We start from the raw sequence: 24,580 nt of genomic DNA on the forward strand, positions 1-24,580 counted from the left end.
TGCTACTCTATCTATGGTTGTCTCTGTCTTCCCTCTACTTACTCACTCGAATTGAGTTGGGGAAAAGGAGAACGATACATATGATTGTCTAGCGTGTTGGCTGTTTTCTTCTTTGTTGATCAGATCTGTGGTTCTCCCATCAGTATTCACATAGTCTCTGCCCTTTCTACTGTCTATTGCTGCTTCCTGTGTGTCACTGACTGGCTATAGTAACTTTCTGTGTGGTCAATGCCCTATTACTATTTTTTTCTCTTAAAATAACTAAAAGCTAGACAAAATATATGAAACAATACATTGGACATCAGACAACACATGAGAGTGATCACTGAGAGATGGATAAAAACTAGGTAAGCCCTGTGATTGCTCTAGCTTGAGAGATTTGCCAGATGGTAGCTCAGGGAAAGAGAATCCAGGTAGATCTTGAGTTGAGGGGATGAAGCTGGGAGTCTGAGGAGACTGAGAAGAGAGTAGACAGAGTAGAGTGCAGAGAATAGAAAGCTCAGTGTAAGGACTCCAGAAATATGCAGAGGTTTCCACTGAAGGCTTTAGTGAGTACTGATCAGTGTGTGTGTGGAAAAGTACTCAAGGCCAAGGAAAGAACCATCCAAAAGTATTAGAGGAATATATGCCAGAGAGCAAAGAGCTCTGGGAATTGTTATTCACAGCAGCAGAGTGAAAATTTCATAATTCACGGGGCCTTGGGTAGAGTAGTCAGAAAGTTTTGATTTAGTAGTAGGGCAAAATTAAATCTATACCTAATGCTGCTGTGGTCTCATTTAACAAAATTTAAAGGCAAGACATACAAAGGATCAAATTCTTTCTATTAACTGCATTTCAGTGCAAAGCTCAAGAACTTTAATAGAGATATAAGAAATCCAGTAACAACTTAGTAAATATCATAATGTCTTGTATCCAATAAAAACAAAATTATATACAGAGAAACAGGAAAATAAAATTGATAATGAGAAGAAAGGTTGGTTTAACATTTGAAAAATCAACCAATATAACTACCCATTTTGACTAACTAAAAGAGTAGAAACACATGATCATCTTGATGAACATACAAAAAAAAAGGTGGAAGTCCAGCATTTTAATCTTGGTAAAACTCCCACCAAACTAGGAATAGCAAGGAATTTTCTCAACCTGATAAAAGACATCTATGAAAAAGCCTACCCACAGACATTACATATAATGGCAAATAACTGAATGTTTTCCTTCTAAGATCAAAAAAAAAAAGCAAGGAGGTGTACTTTTGTCACTTCTATTCAACATTGTACTTGGAGAATTCAACCAAGGTAATAAAGAAGAAAAAGAAATAAAAAGCACCAAGATCAGAAAGGAAGAAATAAGCCTATCTTATTTCTTAGAGAACATAATTATCTTTCAAGAAAATTTTATGAAATCGACTAAAAATCTAAGGAAATGAAAGTATATTTAGAAAATTTACAGGATTGGGGCACCTGGGTGGCTCAGTAGGTTAAACCTCCAACTTGGTTTCAACTCAGGCTCATGGGATCGAACCCCAAGTTGGGCTCCCTCTTCAGTGCAGAGTCTGTTTGAAATTCTCTCCCTCTCCCTCTGCACCTACTCCCACTCATGCTCTCAGTCTCTCAAATAAATAAATAAAGTCTAAAAAAATTACAGGATGTAGGACTGATGTACAAAATCTAACTTATTTCTATATACTAGTGACAAGGAACCAGAACTTGAAATAATGTTTTAAAAAATACTACTTTTAAAAAAATAATAAAATACTACTTTAAAAAGCATTATAAATATGAAATACTTAAGGATAATTCTGGGAAAATTGACCTGTGCACTAAAAATTACAAAACTGAGCTGAAGGATAGTTATGAAGACTAAATAAATTGAGAGATAAGGCCATGCCATTGAATAGGAAGACTCAATACTGTTAAGATGTTAATTTTCCCCAAATTGATCTAATGATTCAACATAATCCCAATTAAATTCCAGAAGACTTTTTTTTTCTTTTGGTAAAAATTGATGTATATTCTTAAATTCATAGAAAAGTCCAAAGGAACTATGAGGGCTAAAACAAATTTTTATTTTTTATTTTTTTAAAAAAAAGAAAAACAAATTTGGAGGACTGTCACGACCTGATTTTAGGAGTTACATGGTAATAGTAATTAAGACAATACGATATATACATAGATAAATATATCAGTGGAACAGAATGAGTCAGAAAATAAACTACCCATAAATGGTTAATTGATTTTCAACAAAAGCAATTTTGTTGGTGGAAAAAAAGGTAGTCTTTTAAACAAATTGTGCTGGAATAGGTAGATATGTATAGACAAAGAAAGGAACAAAACCCCAACAACAAAAAACTCATTTCTTGCACCATAAAAAAATCTTTACATGGATCATATATATAAATATAAACTCCCAAACTATATTACTTCTCAAAGAAAACAGAAGAAAATCTTCATGATTTTGAATTAGGGAATGATATCTTAGATACAATGCAAAAAATACCCATAAAAGACAAACTTGACAAATAAGAATTGAGAATTTCTGCTCTTTGAAAGATACTGCTGAATTTTTTTGCACATCAGAAGTCTGATAAATGACTTATATCCAGAATTTATGGAAAATTATCAAAACTCGACAATAAAAATACAAATAACCCAGTTAAAAAATGGTCAGATTAGCACTTCACCAAAGAATATACTGTTGGCAAATAAACACATGGAAATATGCTTAACATTGTCAGACATTAGAGAACTGCAAATAAGAGCATAATGAGATGTCATTGCACATCTGTTAGAATATTATGAATTAAAATGACTGGCCATATTAAGTACTGCCAAGGAGGTGGAGGAATTGGAACTCTCAACTACTGGCAGGAATGTAAAATAGCACAACCACTTTGGAAAACAGTTTGGGTGTTGCTTAAAGAGTTAACTATAGACCTGTCATATGGTCCAACTATTCCACTCCAGATATTTATTCAAGAGAAATGAAAACATGTCTATACAAAAATTTGTACATAAATGTTCATAGCAGCTTTATTTTGTCATAGGCAAAAACTGAAAACAGCCCAACTATCCATCAACAAGTGAATGAATGCAACAAACAATGGCATATTCACTCAACAGAATACTATTTAACCATGAAAAGGAGCACAGTACTGATACAAGTTACAACTTGGATGAATTACAAAGCGATATGCAGTACAAAAGAAGCCAGAAACACAAAAATATGTGCTATTTGATTTCTTTTACATAAAATTTTAGAAATGAAAAATGACCTACAGTGAAAGAAAGAGGATCAGTGGCTACCTGGGGACAAAAGGAATGGGAAATTGTGTGAGGAATGGATTACAAAGTGGAAGAAAGAAGCTTTTGGAAGTGATAGATTTATTATCTTGATTGAGGTAATGGTTTCATGGGTGCCTGAGTGATAAGTAAAAACTTACCGAGTTGTACACTTTAAATATGTACAGCTTATTGCACGTTAATTATATTTTGATAAAGTTAAACATGATTAAAGATGTGCAGGGGTGTTCATTATGTCATGATATATAATATCCAAAAATAAATATTGGGACTATGCCATCTGAAAGGGGACGTCACAAAATATTGGCCACTAAGTTTCCTACGAACACTCAAAATTATAACAGAGGTGAACACAAAAATTGCACAATACCACACATCAAAAAGATAGAAGGTAAAACACACCAAATTTTTCCATGCTTTAGTCAAGAAAGGAGATTCCATGATGTTTTAGGATAAAAGTGAATATGCTGTTGCTCAGTAAAGTAGCTCAGTTATTGCCACAAAATTCACTAGCTAAAATTGCCTTGGGTCTGGAGGCCTGGTAGTGTTCCATTTTGGATTGAGTATTTCTTGTAAACCTTTGCAAACCTACTCATTCATGTGGACAGCGACTCATTATGGAAGGTGTTGCCATGTGAAAAGTAATACTATCTAACCTCTTATTTGGAGAGAATAGAGTCCCAAATACAACTGAAGGTGTATTTTGATTTAGTTTTCAGTAAATTTGTCTCCTTTTTCTTGTTTTTTTTTTTTTTAATGAAAACAAACAAAAAACAAATCCTTGACCCCTACCCTCAGATCCCTCCCTCCTCACCCTCCAGTTTTCAGGACATTTGGACAAATTTTGCTGTCCTAAAGAATTCTGAAGAATTCATTTTCCAGAAGTACAGTGGCAGGTGTTGGGTGAAATTCACCATTACCTCTGGAGTCAGTGTATCTGGAGCTCATTTTTATTTCTGCATTCCTGTCCAGTAGTTCTGGCAAGCTCTAGAATCAGAAAAGATGCAGTAAGTTCTACACTGATATACTGTTGAGTTCTCAGGAAAAAAAATCAGGACTAATACTTGGGGTAAGGAAAAAGCAGAGACTGGGTAAGGAAGATTGGATTCTCAAGCTCTACAGTTTTGGGTCCTTTATTTAAGTGGCCAAACTTGGAGAGAACCAGTGGTGGAGATGAGCCACAGTGAGGCAGGCATAACTTCATTGTTCTCCATTTTATGGTATATGTGGGATACTGAAGAGATTCATACTAGAAATATGGATGCCTATAGTCTGCACCAGGACATACTTAGGTGTCTTGGATCTTAGGTGACATCACCCTTATACTTCAAGGAAATGGATTTTTGGAGTCTACATCTGTGAAAGCCTTTCCTAAGAGGTCAGACTTAATACTAACCTTAATACTAACCCTAATACTAACCCTAATACTAATACTAATACTACTATTAATACTAATAATGACCCTAATCATGACAATAATAATGAAGCAGAGGTGAAAATATCTAAAATTTTATTAGCTTTCAGCAGAATTTTTCTTTGAGAGAATGATGCCTTTGAGAGAATCTTGATAGGGTAAAAGCTGAAATTCTGGGAACATGGATAGTAATAGTTACAAGGACAATCAAAGAGAAAAATGGATTTTATTCCTGAAAAGTAAGTTGATAGTAAGCTGTAATGTACATGCAATCAAGTGGCCCATGAAAGGTCTAAGAACCATTTAGAATGAAAGAGCCTAGAATTCAGTTTTAAGTTCTTTGCTTTGCTCTCATTAAATCCCTCTTCTACTACACCTTCAGTAACCACTAAATACACAAATTGTTGTGTCTAAGTGTTATTCAGTCATTTACTTATTTATGATAAAAATCAAGGTAGGGGTTGGATTTCCCATCTGGGTCAATGTGGAGGATTACAAAAGGAACATGTGTGAAATGGATGATCCATAAACTGAGTGAACAAGAGCACAGAGCTGAGATGGTCAGAGAAATTTCCCTCACAGATTTTGCAGGCATTTTGGATTTTAGATGTCCATAAAGAATGGAATTTGGGTTTTCCGTAAGAAGATTTCAAGGGGCAGAAGATTTCAATGTCCAGGTGACATCAGGTTAATAATAATAATAATCATCATCACAACTATCATTTATTGTTTGTGTACTAATAACGTCAGGTATTTTGCGGGTATTTTGCTCACCTCATTTTGTTTTATATGCCTACTTGCTCACACATGCTTTCTCAGTGACCTCCTACTGGATAGCAAATTCACTGAAGGAAGACACCATGCCTACTTCATTGCCCCTTGTTAAAGGGCACTTATCATGGTGCCAGCATGTAGTGATCACTTAATAGGTATTACTTATTAACACAGCAGGTAGTTAATAAGTGACATTAAGTGAACAAGTTAATTTGATGAATGAGTGAATTTTGTAGATGAAGAAATGGGTTCAGAGAAGTTCACTGACTTCCTAAGGCCATGTGACTAATAACTGGCAGGGTCAGGATGCTTCTCTCTGTGTCTTTCTGCTCCAATCACTGTGGTAACTTCTCAAGAAAGGTTTCCATAAGCTTAGGAGAAGCTTATGTTTCTGTGCCAGATGTTGCTTCCTTTCTCATAAAATTTGGGACAGGAATAAAGAGGCACCCTGAAATAGCCTGAAACCAGAGGCTGAGATATAGTTGAGCTATTCTGGTGTCCTGCCCACAGTCTATGAGTTATGAGAGCACCTGCTGATCCCATGTCTAATGCCTATACCATTACACTGTATGCAGCCTTGGAGCTCAGACCAAGACCTCACCTTTCGGGGCTGATAAAGACATGGGTAGACCTGTGGGCTCTGTTTCTATCACAGTGGCCTAGGCTTCCTTGTATAGATTCTGGAGAGGAGGAGAGTGCTGAGACCAATGGTTTGGTCGTGGGGGTTTGTGAGTGTACATGGATCTGTGTGCCATAACCAGAGTAATTGTAATATATTCAATCAGATACTTGCTAATCACCAGCAACTCATTCAGTAAGAATAGTGCACTTATGTGTCACCTACAAGGAGATCCATATGATCTCTTTAACCAGAAAATGCCAAACATATCACTGGGTTTTTGTGCTAATAAGCATGGAGAAGATATGATCTATTTTTTTCAATTTTCCCACTTTTGGTGCCCACCTTTGCCCCACACCCAGCAGTTAGTGTGGTCTGAAGCCTCGGTCCAGGTGGCTTCTACAGGCTGTGACGTCCTTTATCAAATCAAGCCCCTGCTGCAGACAGTGAGCCACTTAGGAATCCTGTGTCTGAGTTTTGTCCAAAGAGGAATCTCTACTCTCCTAACCTGCCTCAAGAAATGCCTGTTTCAATCCAATCATGAAATGGGCAAAGGACATGAAGAGAAATCTCACAGAGGAAGACACAGACACGGCCAACATGCACATGAGAAAATGCTGCGCATCACTTGCCATCAGGGAAATACAAATCAAAACCACAATGAGATCCCACCTCACACCAGTGAGAATGGGGAAAATTAACAAGGCAGGAAACCACAAATGTTGGAGAGGATGTGGAGAAAGGGGTACCCTCCTGCACTGTTGGTGGGAATGTGAACTGGTGCAGCCACTCTGGAAAACTGTGTGGAGGTTCCTCAAAGAGTTAAAAATAGACCTGCCCTACGACCCAGCAATTGCACTGCTGGGGATTTACCCCAAAGATTCAGATGCAATGAAACGCCAGGACACCTGCACCCCGATGTTTCTAGCAGCAATGTCCACAATAGCCAAACTGTGGAAGGAGCCTCGGTGTCCATCGACAGATGAATGGACAAAGAAGATGTGGTTTATGTATACAATGGAATATTCCTCAGCCATTAGAAACGACAAATACCCACCATTTGCTTCAACGTGGAGGGAACTGGAGGGTATTATGCTGAGTGAAGTAAGTCAATCGGAGAAGGACAAACAGTGTATGTTCTCATTCATTTGGGGAATATGAATAATAGTGAAAGGGAATATAAGGGAAGGGAGAAGAAATGTGTGGGAAATATCAGAAAGGGACACAGAACATAAAGACTCCTAACTCTGGGAAATGAACTAGGGGTGGTGGAAGGGGAGGAGGGTGGGGGGTGGGGGTGAATGGGTGACGGGCACGGAGGGGGACACTTGACGGATGAGCACTGGGTGTTATTCTGTATGTTGGTAAATTGAATACCAATAAAAATTAATTTATTAAAAAAAAAAAGAAATGCCTGTTTCCTGATGGAGGAAAACCTCAAACTCTGCGGACCTCCTAGGATTCTGACCTGTGTGGATATAGATTTCTGAGGCGGAGTTAAATTTTTACATAGGTGATCTTTTATTTTTAAAAAAATATTTATTGGAGGGGAGGGGCAAGATGGCGGAAGAGCAGGGTCCCCAAATCACCTGTCCCCACCAAATTACCTAGATAACCTTCAAACCATCCTGAAAATTTACGAATTCGGCCTGAGATGTAAAGAGAGACCAGCTGGAACGCTACAGTGAGAGGAGTTCATGCTTCTATCAAGGTAGGAAGACGGGGAAAAAGAGATAAAGGAACAAAAGGCCTCCGAGGGGGAGGGGCCCCGCGAGGAGCCGGGCTGAGGCCGGGGCGAGTGTCCCCAGGACAGGAGAGCCCCGTCCCGTCCCGTCCCGGAGGAGCAGGAGCTGCACCAACCTTCCCGGGCGGGCGGAAAGGGGCTCGCAGGGAGTTGGAGCAGGACCCAGGAGGGCGGGGATGCCCTCGGGCTCCCGGGGACACTAACAGACACCTGCGCCCCGGGAGAGTGCTCCGAGCTCCCTAAGGGCTGCAGCGCGCACGGAGGGACCGGAGCAGCTCGGAGGGGCTCGGGAGCGGCTCCAGGGAGGGAGCTGCGGGGCGGGAGCGCGAATCCCACAGCGCAGGCCCCGGAGCACAGGGCGCCGGGACACAGCCCAGGATCCGGCCTCCCCCGGGACAGGCAGAGGCCGGGAGGGCCCAGGACAGCGAGGACGCTCCTGCCCCGAGCTGAGCAGATCAGCGGCCCCGCCCCGGAGCCTCCAGGCCCTGCGGACGGAGAGCCGAGAGCCCCGAGCCCCGTAGTTCCTGCGGAGGCTGAATCCAGGCTTCCAGAGTTGCCATAGCAACTGCGACTGTTCCTCCTGGGGCCCCACGGGGTAAACAACCCCCGCTGAGCCCTGCAGCAGGCAGGGGCAGAGCAGCTCCCCCAAGTGCTAACACCTGAAAATCAGCACAGCAGGCCCCTCCCCCAGAAGACCAGCTGGACGGACCAGTGATACTCCCCCGTGTTCCAATACAACTTGTTTTTGGCCACTCTGCACTGAGCAAAATGACTAGAAGGAAAACCTCACTCAAAAGAAAGAATCAGAAACAGCCCTCTCTCCCACAGAGTTACAAAATCTGGATTACACTTCAATGTCAGAAAGCCAATTCAGAAGCACTATTCTACAGCTACTGGTGGCTCTAGAAAAAAGCATTAAGGCCTCACGAGACTTCATGACTGCAGAATTTAGATCCAATCAGGCAGAAATTAAAAATCAATTGAATGAGATGCAATCCAAACTAGAAGTCCTAACGACGAGGGTTAACGAGGTGGAAGAACGAGTGAGTGACATAGAAGACAAGTTAATGGCAAAGAGGGAAACTGAGGAAAAAAGAGACAAACAATTAAGGGACCATGAAGACAGATTAAGGCAAATAAATGACAGTCTGAGGAAGAAAAACCTACGTTTAATTGGGGTTCCCGAGGGCGCCGAAAGGGACAGAGGGCCAGAATATGTATTTGAACAAATCCTAGCTGAAAACTTTCCCAATCTGGGAAGGGAAACAGGCATTCAGATCCAGGAAATAGAGAGATCCCCCCCTAAAATCAATAAAAACCGTTCAACACCTCGACATCTAATAGTGAAGCTTGCAAATTCCAAAGATAAAGAGAAGATCCTTAAAGCAGCAAGAGACAAGAAGTCCCTGACTTTCATGGGGAGGAATATTAGGGTAACAGCAGACCTCTCCACAGAGACCTGGCAGGCCAGAAAGGGCTGGCAGGATATATTCAGGGTCCTAAATGAGAAGAACATGCAACCAAGAATACTTTATCCAGCAAGGCTCTCATTCAAAATGGAAGGAGAGATAAAGAGCTTCCAAGACAGGCAGGAACTGAAAGAATATGTGACCTCCAAACCAGCTCTGCAAGAAATTTTAAGGGGGACTCTTAAAACTCCCCTTTAAGAAGAAGTTCAAGTAACTCTGAACGTGAATGGGCTTAATGACCCCATCAAAAGGCGCAGAGTTTCAGACTGGATAAAAAAACAGGACCCATCTATTTGCTGTCTACAAGAGACTCATTTTAGACAGAAGGACACCTACAACCTGAAAATAAAAGGTTGGAGAACCATTTACCATTCAAATGGTTCTCAAAATATACCCTAAAAACTACAGAACACTTCTGAAAGAAATTGAGGAAGACACAAAGAGATGGAAAAATATTCCATGCTCATGGATTGGCAGAATTAATATTGTGAAAATGTCAATGTTACCCAGGGCAATTTACACGTATAATGCAATCCCTATCAAAATACCATGGACTTTCTTCAGAGACTTAGAACAAATTATTTTAAGATTTGTGTGGAATCAGAAAAGACCCCAAACAGCCAGGGGAATTTTAAAAAAAGAAAACCATATCTGGGGGCATCACAATGCCAGATTTCAGGTTGTACTACAAAGCTGTGTTCATCAAGACAGTGTGGTACTGGCACAAAAACAGACATATAGATCAATGGAACAGAACAGAGAACCCAGAAGTGGACCCTGAACTTTATGCTCAACTAATATACGATAAAGGAGGAAAGACGATCCACTAGAAGAAAGACAGTCTCTTCAATAAATGGTGCTGGGAAAATTGGACATCCACATGCAGAAGAATGAAACTGGACCACTCTCTTGCACCATACACAAAGATAAACTCAAAATAGATGAAAGATCTAAACGTGAGACAAGATTCCATCAAAATCCCAGAGAAGAACTCAGGCAACACCCTTTTTTAACTTGGCCACAGTAACCGGAGAAGGACAAACAGTGTATGTTCTCATTCATTTGGGGAATATGAATAATAGCGAAAGGGAATATAAGGGAAGGGAGAAGAAATGTGTGAGAAATATCAGAAAGGGAGACAGAACATAAAGACTCCTAACTCTGGGAAATGAACTAGGGGTGGTGGAGGGGGAGGAGGGTGGGGGGTGGGGGTGAATGGGTGACGGGCACTGAGGGGTACACTTGACGGGATGAGCACTGGGTGTTATTCTGTATGTTGGTAAATTGAACACCAATAAAAATTAATTTATAAAAAAAAAGAAAAAAAATATTCATTCATTTATTTATTTATTTACTATTTATTTATTTATTTATTTATTTATTTATTTATTTATTTATTTATTTATGAGAGAGAGAAATGAGCAGTAGAGAGGGGCAGAGGGAGAGAGATAGAAAGAGACTCCCTTGCTGAGCAGGTAGCCCAGTGTGGGGCTCAATACCAGGACCCAGAGATCATGACCTGAGCTGAAGGCAAATGCTTAACCAACTGAGTCACCCAGGTGCCCCTTATGTGGATGATCTTGAATACCTTTTCTTGCAAACTTCAGAGAAAAGCCCTGGGAGTTGGGAGTGCATAGCACCCCAGAACACAGGTGAAAGAGCACAGACATTAGAATCAGAAAATGCTAGGGTCAAATCCTGGAATTGTTCCTTACTACCTGATGGCTTCAACCAGTCAGTTATAATTTCTTTGCCTATCAAACACGGAGAATAATGACCACCTCTAAGAGAGATCACAAAGACTTGCATGCTATGTATTATGATTTTTAATTGTTATATATTATTTTAATACTATATATGTAATATATTCTCTGGAAATGGTCTTTTATCATAGTTGGCATATAGTAAGAGCTCAAGAATTGGGAGCTACTCTCAGTTATCAGATCTGTTATGTGCAAAAAGACGTTCATCACAGCATTGATTGTAAACATGGCATCAACGTGTGCCAATAAAGACATGATTAATTTGGGCGCCTGGGTGGTTTAGTTGGTTGAGCCTCTGACTCTTGATTTCCACTCAGATCATGATCTGGGTGGGGTTGTGGTGGGGTTGAGCCCTGCATGAGGCTCCTTGCTCAACAGGGTGTCTGCCTGAGATTCTCTTTCCCTCTGTTCTTCCCACTATATCCACTCCCTCTCTCTCTCTCTCTCAAATAAATACGTAAATCTTAAAAAAAGACATGATTAACTGAATTATAATATACTCCTATGATAAAATATTATGTAGCCATTGCAAATCATGATATTTAAAGAAATGGGAAAATGTTCACAAATGTGTAAAAGAAGAGACTCAAATCATATACATGATTCAAATTATATGTATGTATATGTATAGCCTAATTTATACAAAATTAACAAAATGATGCTACACACATATATTGAATAGAATTCTACTCACTTCCCTAAAAAGGATTTGGAAAACTATACTCCCAATAGCTATAGTTTGTCTAAGTGGTGAGAATATGGGCGGTTTTCATTTTCTTCTTTATTCTTCTTGTATTTTCCAGATTTCCCACAATGAACATTTTCCACCATTATAATACAAAGAAAAGCAAACATTATTACGTTTAAAAAATGGTATCAAAAGCTGCACCTCGTTTTTTTTTTGTGTGTGTGTGTTTTGTTTTGTTTTGTTTTGTTTTAACAAAGCAACAGCTGCTGAGAACCATTAACTTTCTCCTCCATCTATCCAAATGCCCTGACCTGGGCCTGACATGAGTGGAACAGCAGTGACCCCCAGTCTGCCGGGCTAGCATACAGAAGGGCGCCCCAAGGCAGGGGCAATGCCCAGCCTTGCTGGTTGTCCTCCCTCCTCCTCTCTGTTGGCGTTTCCTCTGGTGTTTATTCACTCACATAGCCTATAGAGTTAAAAGAGGTTTGTTTCTTTTCAGGCTGTTGAGTGCAGCCAGGGTAATTTAGTAGAAAAATGTCATGCTAATGCAATTCAAAGTTCAAATGATCTTTCATTTCGAGGGAAAGAAGAATGTGTGTGCAGTTGGAATGTTAAAACTCACTACTTGCCCTGCAATTCAAATAGAAATATGAGCTGCAGGGGCTACATAAGTCACATGAAGTACTGTGAGTGAAATGCGCAAAATGAATAAAAATGATCCGGAAGCCGTTTATTAGCATTGCTGGGGGCCAGCACCAAACAAGAATCGTGGCCATCAGAAGCTGCGTGGGGAAGAAGGAGTGTTTGCATGAAATTACAATAATCCTGAAATAATAAGGAAGGAAGTGATCAGCGAGGTCCTTCTTGTGAATGTCGCCCTCAGCCCCCCAGAGAGTTGTGCCCTTTCCAGCCCACATTCCCTTTCCTCTACCTCTTACACTTCTACTCAGCTGGCTGCCTTTGGCAGATGGTGGGGAGCTGGGGGGAGGCAGGTGGATCCCAGGGGAGTGGGTGTGGTTGCCCACAGTGCTGCCGGCTCTGGGGCCTGGGAGGTTGGGGATGGTGTGGAGAGGTAGTGGTCCTGGGGCTCTGGCCACAGAGACTGCGGTTGGCCTCCTCAGTAGCACACCAGGTGTGTGGAGGGCAGTTCTGTCCTTACTCCACTTCGGATTTCCACTTCCCTTCTGTCACAGAGATGTGCTCAGAAGGAAGAATGTCAGTTATTTATGTCTTAATATAAATTTGCCACCTTACTTCAGCTCATAAGAGATTAACGTTTTCAGACATAGCTGTTATGATCCATTGACGTTTTTTATTTTTTCCCTCAACGCGTGAAAAGGATGTGAGACAGCAGTGTGCAGATAGCTTTTCCAAATTTCTTCCTTTAGTTTTAAAAATAATATTAACTCTATCTCTGAGACCTCTCTGGTCACCACAAACAGAACCTTTGCTGTCATCATTATATCCCCCATCTTTGTTATGGACAGAATTGTTTCTCTCAAAATCCATATGTTGAAACTCTAACCCTTAGTGTTGCTATATTTGGAGGTGGGGCATGTAAGGAAGTAATTAAGGCTAAATGAGGTCTTAAGGGTAGAGACTAGATCCAATAGGATTAGTGTCATTACAAGAAGAGATACCAGACAGCTCTCAATCATACACACACTCTCTCTCCCCCTCCCCAACCTCTCCTCTCCCTCTCTCTTTCCATGTCGTTCCACCCCAAGAAGAGGTCATGTGAGCACACAGTGAACTGATAGCCACCTATAAGTAAAAAAAAAAAAAAAAAAAAAGAGGCTTCAGAATGAAACCTACTTTGCTAGTACCTTGATCTTTTTGACTTTCAGCCTCCAAAAAAGTGAGAAATAAATTTCTGTTGTTTAAGTCTCTCAATCTGTGGCAGCCTGAACAGGCTAATCTTTTATAAACAAACAATTCCCAAGGGAACACGAGGGATATAATTGATCTTCACATATGCAAAATCAATAACATAACAACTCTAAGAAACTGAAGAAATAAAACAACAAAAATAAAACTAGAATTCAAGGCATGTATGTGTATGTGATGTGTATACAGGCAAGAGTACAGGTGTTCGTTCTTTGGAGAGTGTTAATTTTCCATTATGTTTCATCTAAGTGGATGAAATGTTTTCCCATATATGTTTTAATGTAGAGTAGAAGAGTGTGATGCATAGATTTTTGGTAGTTATGGGAGGGGAGGTTCTGGAGATGAGAAGAAAGGAAAATTAATTATTTTTCTTTTCTTTTCACATCTGGGCCCAATAGCAGAAAAAAAAGGAATTACATTTATCTTTATGCTCATATCCCAATATATCTGTTATATATCATTTCCCAAACCGACTTCCATAGAATACAAGTTCTGCAAAGGGGTGTTAATGGAAGGTGTTTTTTTTTTGTTTTTTGTTTTGTTTTTTTTTTTTTATTTGGTTAAGTGAGTTTATGAAGTGTTTTGCATAATTTTTCAAAGACTGTGTACTGTGGCTCTCCAAGAGGAAGACATGGCCTGCAACAGGTCCCAGCATATTTGACCAGGGCTCCCTTTACATCATTATTTTTAAAATATTTTATTTATTTATTTGAGAGAGAGAGAAGTGGGGGAGAGAGAGAGAACAAGTAGGGGGAGGAGCAAAGGGACCAGAGACTCCCCACTGAATCAGGAGGCCGATTTGGGGCTCAATCCCACGATCCTGATCCTGAGATCATGACATAAGTCAAAGTCAGACGTTCAACCAACTGAGCCATCCAGGTGCCCCTCATCATTCATTTTGGAGAATGTGCTCAAAGCCATAGTACTGCAATGGAAGACCACAGATGAGAAGTCACACAGTCCTATTCTAGACCTGCTTTTCCCTCATTTGATGTTTATCCCAAGCTAGTTGCCTCTGGGTGCCCCAGTTGTTTTGCTATAGAATGAATGGCAGGTTGTATGATCTTGACTCTTGCCTCTTCTCTAGCATTTTGTGATTCTGCTCTAATGACTTCCTGACTCCACTGACCCACTTGTACTTTGGGCAAGAAATCCATTTCCCTCTCTATTCATAAGTATAGAAGTGGTTAACCTACAGAGATCTCTTGTCAAGAGCAAATGAGTTAATGCAGGTGAAAGTGCTTAGAAAAAATAAAGTGCTAAATAATTTTTAATGTCTTTGGGAAAAGGGTTATGACTTTTCTGTCATTTTAAGTGCTGTACAAGCTAGGTGAAAGAAAGTATGAGGAATGATGTATCACTCAAAGCTCAAGCTCTAAAGTTGAGCTGCTGGGATCTAAATTTTAATTGTGCCCTTTCTATAGGAATGATCTTGGGCAGGTTACTAATGGTCCCTTCCTCAGTTTCCTCAGTATTAAAATGGAAATACTTTCTGCTGTAACTCAATGAAAATTAAATGAGACAATATGAGTTAACTGATAAAAACAGTGCTTGGTATTTAATACACTCCAGTAAATATTAAGTTGTCATCTTGTTTTTGTCCTTCTCCATCATCATCATCATTATCAAAGCAGCAGCAGCAGCAAATAAAGGAATAGTCACAGAAACAGCAGCAACAGCAATGAAATAAAGAAGAAAGATGGAGGTGGTTAGTACATTCTTAGTTTAAAAACTCTTAAATCTTCAAATGAATCGATGTTCCCCTTAACTATCTGTTGGCTTCTGCAAGGGTTGGTCTTGCTATTAACAAATGTTCATTGAGCCCTCCGTTGTGCAAGGAACAGCGCTCACTAAAAAGGCAGGGTTCCCCCCTCAAAAAATTATGATTTAGAGAGAAATAAAAAGTGTAAGCTCTCCAAACAATGAGAGGAAAATAAATGCCTGACAGCATTCTGTGTTTCTTTGTTGAGTCTGTGAATGTTCATGGGGAGAGTAACAGTCGAAGGATTCATAGAAGAGGTGTGGCTTGACCATGTTCTCTAGTGAGATACATTTGGAAAGCAGAGAGGAGAGGAGAACTTTATGAGGAAAGAAATAAAAGTAAGCATGATGTATTGGAGGTGGAAGAGGACACCAAAGAGTGTGGACTCAGCGAGTGTTAAGACATGTATTGGAAGGTAGGTCCTTGAACATTAGGCAGAGGAATTCAGACTTCATACAAGAGAAAATCAGTAGAAGACAAATTGCTTTTCTTTTTAAACTGTCTGCTTTCTCCTTATGAAAGTAGAAAGGTCATGCAGTGAAAGTGAGTCATCATTCTTTCCCACTCACTTAGCATTCAGCATAAATCAGTGCTTGCCTTGGGTGAATGGGCAGGTAGTTATTTGCAAGGCTGAATCAAATCATGCCGCTGGTATGGGTGCTGCCTGTGGTCCTTCTCTCCCTATGCTGGCCAGGGTTCCCATTCAGTGGGAAGGCACTAGTACTGGCAGATTGATGGGTATGGTGTTCTTGAAGAAGGTGGAGAATGGGAGCTTTTGCATGGTAGGAGAATCTCACTGAAGAGCTTGTTTTTGAAATCTTGGGAGGTGGGAAAGTCTTCCTGGGCTGGGGTGGGTGTGTCTGGAATTTTAACTTCTACTAGATAGATGATTATATCTTAAAGCAGAGAGAAGTGCTTTCATGTGGATTAATAAAACAAGGACAAATTGTCTTTACCATACAGCCCTCCTAGAAATTTGGACTTTCAATTTGGGGCACTTAAAAGCCCATTAAACATAGTCATTGTGCCACTATTGATTGCATCAGCCCTACACCTTCCACTGTCAGCAGTGCCAGGCTCCATCCTTTCTGAACCTGGCCACCAGCATGAGTAGTCAGCTATTTAAGCAGAAATGATCTTTTGTGAAAATCTATATATTATTTAATGCCTTTGCCCTTTGCCTCAGCTCTCTCTCTCCACAAGTTTCTCAGCCAGGATTTCAATCTGCTTTGGATGCTTTGCAAGGAGAAATGTACAGCAAACTCCTGTGGGAATTGTGACTCTCTGTCCCTGAGGTCTGGAGTCTCATAATTTATAGTTCTTTCGTGCTGGGCCTCTGCAGTTTTTTAATGGGGTCTTGCAGTAAAGTTTGGGTAGGGAGAAATCATTTCACTTAAAAATGGCTCTGCTTTGACAATTTCTGTGTTACTGGGAGTTTTTCTTCTCCTTTGTCTTTAAAGCTAGAGCCATTTCCTAGAATAAATGTTGCCTGAACACTGGAGAAGAAAAAAAGGGGGAAAATTAAATTTCTGAAAGATTCAGATACCGCAATGCATCCAAATGGCTTTGGCAGTTCATTGGTCAATTAACAAATATTTGATAATTGCCTACCACATGTAAAGCATAATATTAGTGACTATGGAGAATATAAAATTTGAATAAAATCTTGTGTCTCTAACCCTCAAAACTCACTTTTTACAAAATTCAAGCTGGACTCATTGGCTTTGTATCCCAGGCCTCATGTAAACAGCTCCAACCCACATTTCTACACATGCTCTATGCTCCTGCTAACCTAGATTAACTCACATTCCTTTGATCTAAGGATAAATGCTCCTTGTAATGTCAGATCTCTACCCCCATCATTTTTGTCTAAGTTTTATTCATTTTTACAGGTTAATTTCAAATACTGCCTCCTCTATGAAGCATGCCCTGATTTGAGCCTTGGTTGAAAGTAGACTTTCTTCTTTTCAATCTTCCACAGAACATTGTATTTCTCTTGCTTTGTCCAAAGGATAGTGCTTGACAAAGTAGGGAAATTAAAAACATTTGCTGATTGACTAATTTAATAGGGTTAAAAGGGCTCTCAGGGTCCTATGGGATTGTCAATATTAAAGTGGTAGAAAGAAGACTCGGTTTGAAATTTGAACTTAGGGAGCAATTCTGAAAATTAAAACAAGAAAACATTAACCGAATTGCCAAAAAAGACAAAATAGTAAGTGTTTAAAGGTATGTATGTTTATAGCCATACGTGATAGTGGTATTTTCACAAATCACCTAAAATGTAGCATACTGAGATGAGAGCTACTCTTCAAAATAGTCACCTCCAGAGATCTACTTCACCGAGGCTGCCACTAAACACACCATTAGCATTGAGAAGATCCCAACCCTTGGTGCTCCCACTCCAACCCACCCCTTTCATTTCCTGCTGTTGTAACATGAGCCAATCTACAAAATTTCCACTTGGCAGGAGTTTCAGGGACACCAACAGTTTCCACAGGACTGCGTTCAGCATTGAGGAGAAGGTAAAAGGCAAATCGTGTTCATCATGAGTTTACAACTACGTTTGATGGAATCATATGAAAAAAAAATCAAGTAATAATGCAAAAAAGTCCATGAAACAGTATAGAAATGAGCCACCCAGATGAGAAGAACTACCAGAATTTAGGGAGAGAAGCATGTGAGTGGGAAATGAGCAGTGTGAAAGGCCAGATGTGCAAACTGAGAGGGTCCCCAAGAGACTTCAGGGAATGGGAGTGGGAGATTGGACATTCTGGCTGGAGGACTTAAAGTGTCTAATATTGTAACTCACGATTTCACTACCCATTTCAACTTCTCTACTCCCCAGATCTCCTCTAAAAATTAGCCGTACCTCATGATACTTATTTTGGTACATATCACCAAGTGTACTCATAGTTTTCAGAGCAAAAAATCCAGTCAAGTTTGCCTTCTCGCTTGCACTGATGCCTTTGTGTAATCAGCCTCCCATTATTACATTTCACACAGATTGCTTCTGTCTCTAAGTTCAGCCTGAAAATAGAACCCCAGATCCTCACAGCTTTTGTCTTTTCCAATATTGTTCCAGTTATCTATGGCTGTGTAACAAACTACCCCAGAACTTAGTGGCTTAAAGCCACAGCCATTTTAATATGCCTCATGATTTTGTGGGTCAGGCATCTGAGCCAAGTGATTATTCTGTTTCACACAGTATCAACTGAGGTCATTTTACTAGTATTCACTGGAGTGTTGGCAAGTCTGGAAAATGCAAGATTGTGCTCTCTTATGTCTGTCTTCTCTTCGGGGATGGCTAAAAGATAGGACTCAGATGAAAGATCTAAATGTGAGACAAGATTCCATCAAAATCCTAGAGGAGAACACAGGCAACATCCTTTTTGAACTTGGCCACAGCAATTTCTTACAAGATACATCCATGAAGGCAAGAGAAACAAAAGCAAAAATGAATTATTGGAACTTCATCAAGATAAGAAGCTTCTGCACGGCAAAAGAAACAGTCAACAAAACTAAAAGACAACCTACAGGATGGGAGAAGATATTTGCAAATGACGTGTCAGATAAAGGCCTAGTATCCAAGATCTATAAAGAACTTATTAAACTCAACAACAAAGAAACAAACAATCCAATCACAAAGTGAGCAAAAGACATGAATAGAAATTTCACAGAGTAAGACATAGACATGGCCAACAAGCACATGAGGAAATGCTTCCGCATCACTTGCCATCAGGGAAATACAAATCAAAGCCACAATGAGATACCACCTCACACCAGTGAGAATGGGGAAAATTAACAAGGCAGGAAACAACAAATGTTGGAGAGGTTGTGGAAAAAGGGGAACCCTCTTGCACTGTTGGTGGGAATGTGAATTGGTGGGTTCAGCCCCTCTGGAAAACTGTGTGGAGGTTCCTCAAAGAGCTAAAAATAGATCTGCCCTACGATCCAGCAATTGCACTGGTGGGGATTTACTACAAAGATACAGATGCAGTGAAACACCGGGACACCTGCACCCCGATGTTTCTAGCAGCCATGTCCACAATAGCCAAACTGTGGAAGGAGCCTCGGTGTGCATCGAAAGATGAATGGATAAAGAAGATGTGGTCTGTGTATACAATGGAATATTCCTCAGCCATTAGAAATTACAAATACCCAACATTTGCTTCGATGTGGATGGAACTGGAGGGTATTATGCTGAGTGAAATAAGTCAATCAGAGCAGGACAAACATTATATGGTCTCAGTCATTTGGGGAATATAAAAAAATAGTGAAAGGGAATAAAGGGGAAAGGAGAGAAAATGAGTGGGAAATATCAGAGAGGGAGACAGAACGTGAGAGACTCCTAACTCTGGGAAACGAACAAGGGATGGTGGAAAGGGAGGTGGGCGGGGGGTGGGGGTGACTGGGTGATGGGCACTGAGGGGGGGCACTTGATGGGATGAGCACTGGGTGTTATGCTATATGTTGGCAAACTGAACTCCAATTAAAAAAAAAAAAGAACTATCAACCAGAGTGCAACGTGGTCAGACTTCTTAAATGGGAGCTCAGAGCTCCCAGAACAAAAGTTCCAAGCATCAGTATGTGGAAGCCACAAATGTCTTAAGACTGAGTCTCAAATCAGGTGCAGCATCACTTCTGCATATGGTTCTGGTCATGCAATCACAGAACGAGCCCAGATCATGGGAGGGGATGTAGATGTCACCTCTGGAAAGAAACAGTTGTGAGAAAATTGTGGCTATCCATAATTTATCAAAAATATACTTTTAACTTTGACAGCAGAATATAATGGGAAGATCTCTGGACTGACATCCAGGGCACCTGGGTTCTGGTCTCAGCTTTTCTGTTAGCCCACCATGTGAGCTTGAGGGAACTCTATAATCACCAAACTTTAGAATTTAACTCAGTGATAGGTGGGTTCAGTGGTTCTCCAAGTGGGTCTCTGGCCCACCAACATCAGCTTCACCTGAAAACGTGTTAGAATAGCAAATTATCAGGCCCTACCCTAAACCATTGAATCAGAATGCTTGGTCAAGACCCAACAGTTTCTATTTACCAAGTCCTTCAGCTGATTCTGATATGCACAAAGGTTACAGAACCCTTAGATAGTTGGTTTCCAAATTCCTTTCAGCTTTATGGATTCTAACCATAGAAGAAGCCCTCTTGTTCCACAGAACCATATTAATAGTCAATTAATTGAGGAAAGAATCAATTAAAATTGAGAAATGCTACTTATATCCTTGAAACTTTATTTTAATGAAGGAAATTCAATCTTTTGATATGGGTCAAGGCTTTTCCTTGAGTATGAATCTGTTGGATTTCTATGACAATTGAAAAAGTTGCATGTTTATGCGAAAAAGATAAACCACATCTTTAATGTATGAGCTAAGATTTTCAGATTTCCTTAAAGCAGAGCAAGCACTAAAGACTTTGCAAGAGAATCTAAACAGTTCACTTTAGTGACTTATCTTTATTGACTATTCCTGAAGCATTTGCCTTGTTGGTTTATATAACAACAATACTCGTAATATTTAATTAAGTTATATCATTACAATAACAAAAATAACTGGAATAAACAGGCTGAGCAACAAATTCATCTGGTGGGAGCAGAAGGCATAGTGAACCACAGTCACTTATCTACTCATCACGAGCATTCACTTTGCTGTAGGCATCAAATGTTTTGTTTTACAGGGAAGATGAAGAACATTGGTCCATCTGGAGAGTTGGTTGAGTGAATTGAGTAAGAAAATTTCCCCCGTACTGCTGATTCCTCCCTGACAGAACTCTTGCCTTCTTCCCCCTCTTTCACTGCATTCCTTTTTTTTTTAAATTGAAGAACAATTGACATACAATATTGTATTAGTTTCAAGTGTACAACATAGTGATTTAATATTTGTATACATTGCAAAATGGTCACCACAATAACTCCAAGTTACCATCTGTCATCATACTAAGTTGTTGAAATATTATTGACTATATTCCCTCTGCTGAATATTATACCCCTGTGTCTTATTTATTTTATAACTGGAAGATTGTACCTCCTAAACCCTTCACCTATTTCATCTGTTCCCCAATCTCCTCCCCTCTGGCAACCATCAGTTTGTTCTCTGTATGTAAAAGTCAGTTTCTGTTTTATTTTGTTCATTTGTTTTGTGTTTAGATATCACAGAAAAGTGGAATATATATATATATTAACAATAATATATACACACAATAATATATATATTTACATTTACACATATATACCTATGTACACACACATATATATTCTATATATACAAATATATATGCACTCTCTCTATATATATACATACACACACATTTTCTTTGGACATTTAGGTTGCTTCCCTATCTTGACTATTGCAAATAGTGCTGCAGTGAACATTAGCATACAGATTTTTTTTTTCAAATTAGTATTTTTGTTTTCTTCAGATAAATATCAAGAAGTGAAATTGTTGGATCATATGATAATTCCATTTTCAATTTTTAGAAGAACTTCCATTCTGTTTTCCATATTGGCTGTACCAATTTATATTTCTACTAACAACACACATGGGTTCTCTATGTCCTTAGCAACACTTGTTGTTTCTTGTCTTTTTAAAAATTTTCTTGTTTTTTTTTTTTTTTTTTTTGGATAATGGATATTTTGACAGGTGGGAGGTGATATCTCATTGTGGTTTTGATTTGCATTTTCCTGATGGTAGTGATATTGAGCATATTTTCATAGGCCTATTGATCAAAGTATGTCTTTAAAAAAATTCAGTTTAACTCTTCTTTTACTCTTTTAAAAATATCTATTAAGTACATTATTAATTTGTTGTTATTAAATTGTGTGAGTTCTTTATATATTTTGGATGTTAACCCTGCATCAGGTACATCATTTATGAATATCTTCTCCTAGTCAGTAGGTTGCCTTTTCATTTTGTTAATGGTTTCCATAATTGTGAAAAAGCTGTTTAGTTTGATGTGGTCCTATTTGTTTATTTTTGCTTTTGTTGTCCTTACCTGAAGAGACAGATTAAAAAAAAAATGTCACTAAGACCAATGTCAGAGAGCTTGTTGCCTATGTTTTCTTGTAGGAATTTAATGGTTTAATGTCTTATATATAAGGTTTCAATTCATTTTGGGTTTATTTTTGTACATGGAGTAAGAAAATGGTCCTGTTTTATTCTTTTGCATGTAGCTGTCTCATTTTCTCAGTACCATTTATTAAAGAGACTATTTTTTTCTCCACTGTATGTTCTTGCTTATTTTGTCATAGACAAATTTGCCATATAAGTGTGGGTTGATTTATGTGTTCTCTATTCTGTTCCTTTGATCTATGTGTCTGTTTTGTTTTTGTGCCAGTACCATATTATTTTGATAACTATGGCTTTGTAATATAGTTTGTAAATTGGGAGTATGATACTTCCAGTTCATTCTTCTTTCTCAAGATTGCTTTGGCTATTCAGGTTCTTTTGTGGTTTCATAAAAATTTGTTCTAGTTCTGTGAAAAATTTCAATGATATTTTGATAGCAATTGCATTTAATCTGTAGATTGCTTTGGGTGGTATGGACATTTAAAAAATATTAATTCTTCCAATCCATGAACATGGAATATCTTTCCATTTATTTGTGTCACCTTCAATTTCTTTCATATATGTCTTACAGTTCTCAGAGTATAAGTTTTTCGCCTTCTTGGTTAAATTTATTCCTAGGTATTTTATTCTTTTTTATGCAAATGTAAATGGAATTGTTTTCTTAATTTCTCTGATAATTAATTATTAGTGTATAGAAATGCAACTGATTTCTATATATTGACTTTATATCCTGCATCTTTACTGAATTCATCTGTCAGTTCTAATAGTTTTTTTGGTGGAGGCTTTTGGGCTCTCTATCTAGTATCATGTCTTCTGCAAATAGTAATATTTTTGCTTATTCCTTTCCATTTTGAATGCCTTTTATTAACTTTTCTTGCCTAATTACTGTGGTTAGGATTTCCAATACTATGTTGAATAAAAGTGATGAAAGTGGGAATCCTTGTCTCCTTCCTGATCTCAGAGGAAAAGCTTTCAGATTTTTATCATTAACTATGATGTGAGCTGTGAGTTTGTCATATATGACCTTTATTATGTTGAGATACATTCTTTGAATGCACACTCTGCTGAATTTTTATCACAAGTGAATGTTGAATTTCATCAAATGCTTCTTCTGCATTTATTATGATTATTGTGTAATTTTTCTCCTTCATTTTGTTAATGTGGTATGTCACATTGATTGATTTGTGGATATTGAACCATCCTTGAATCCTTGGAATAAATCCCACTTGATCATGGTGTATGATCCTTTTAATGTATTTATTGTATTCGGTTTGCTAATATTTTGTTGAGTTTTTACACTATATTCATCAGAGATATTGGCCTATAATTTTCTTTTTCTTTTTCTTTTTTCTTTTTTGTAGTGTCTTTGGTTTTCGTATCAGAGTAATAGTGCCATCACAGAATGATTTTGGAAGTATTCATTCCTCTTTCACTTGTTGAAATAGTTTTTGAAGGATAGGTAAAAATGTTCAACCAAGATGTTTAAACATCTTTAAATGTTTGGTTTATTATTTTTTTAAATGGTTTTTTTTTTAATTTTTTTATTTATTTATGATAGTCACACACACACACACACACACACACAGAGAGAGAGAGAGAGAGAGAGAGGCAGAGACACAGGCAGAGGGACATAGGCAGGCTCCACGCACTGGGAGCCCGACGTGGGATTCCATCCCGGTTCTCCAGGATCGCGCCCTGGGCCAAAGGCAGGCGCCAAACCGCTGCGCCACCCAGGGATCCCTAAATGTTTGGTTTAATTCACCTGCGAAGCCATCTAATTCTGGACATTTTTTTGAGAAATGTTTGATTACTGCATCAGTTTTGTTATTTGTAATCAGTCTGTTCAGATTTTCTATTTCTTCCTGATTTAGTCCTGAATCATGTTAAGTTTCTGTAAATTTACCTGTTTCTTCTAGGTTGTCCAACTTGTTGACATATGCTTTTTCATGGTAATCCCTTATGTTCCTTTGTATTTCTGTCGAACTAGTTGTAATTTTTCCCCTGATTTTATTAATTTGAGAATTCTCTTTTTCTTGATGAATCTGGCTAAAAGCTTATCATTTTATCTTTTTAAAAATA

The sequence above is a fragment of the Nyctereutes procyonoides genome, unplaced genomic scaffold (genome assembly GCF_905146905.1).
Source record: "Nyctereutes procyonoides isolate TBG_1078 unplaced genomic scaffold, NYPRO_anot_genome, whole genome shotgun sequence".
Taxonomy (NCBI): Eukaryota; Metazoa; Chordata; class Mammalia; order Carnivora; family Canidae; genus Nyctereutes; species Nyctereutes procyonoides.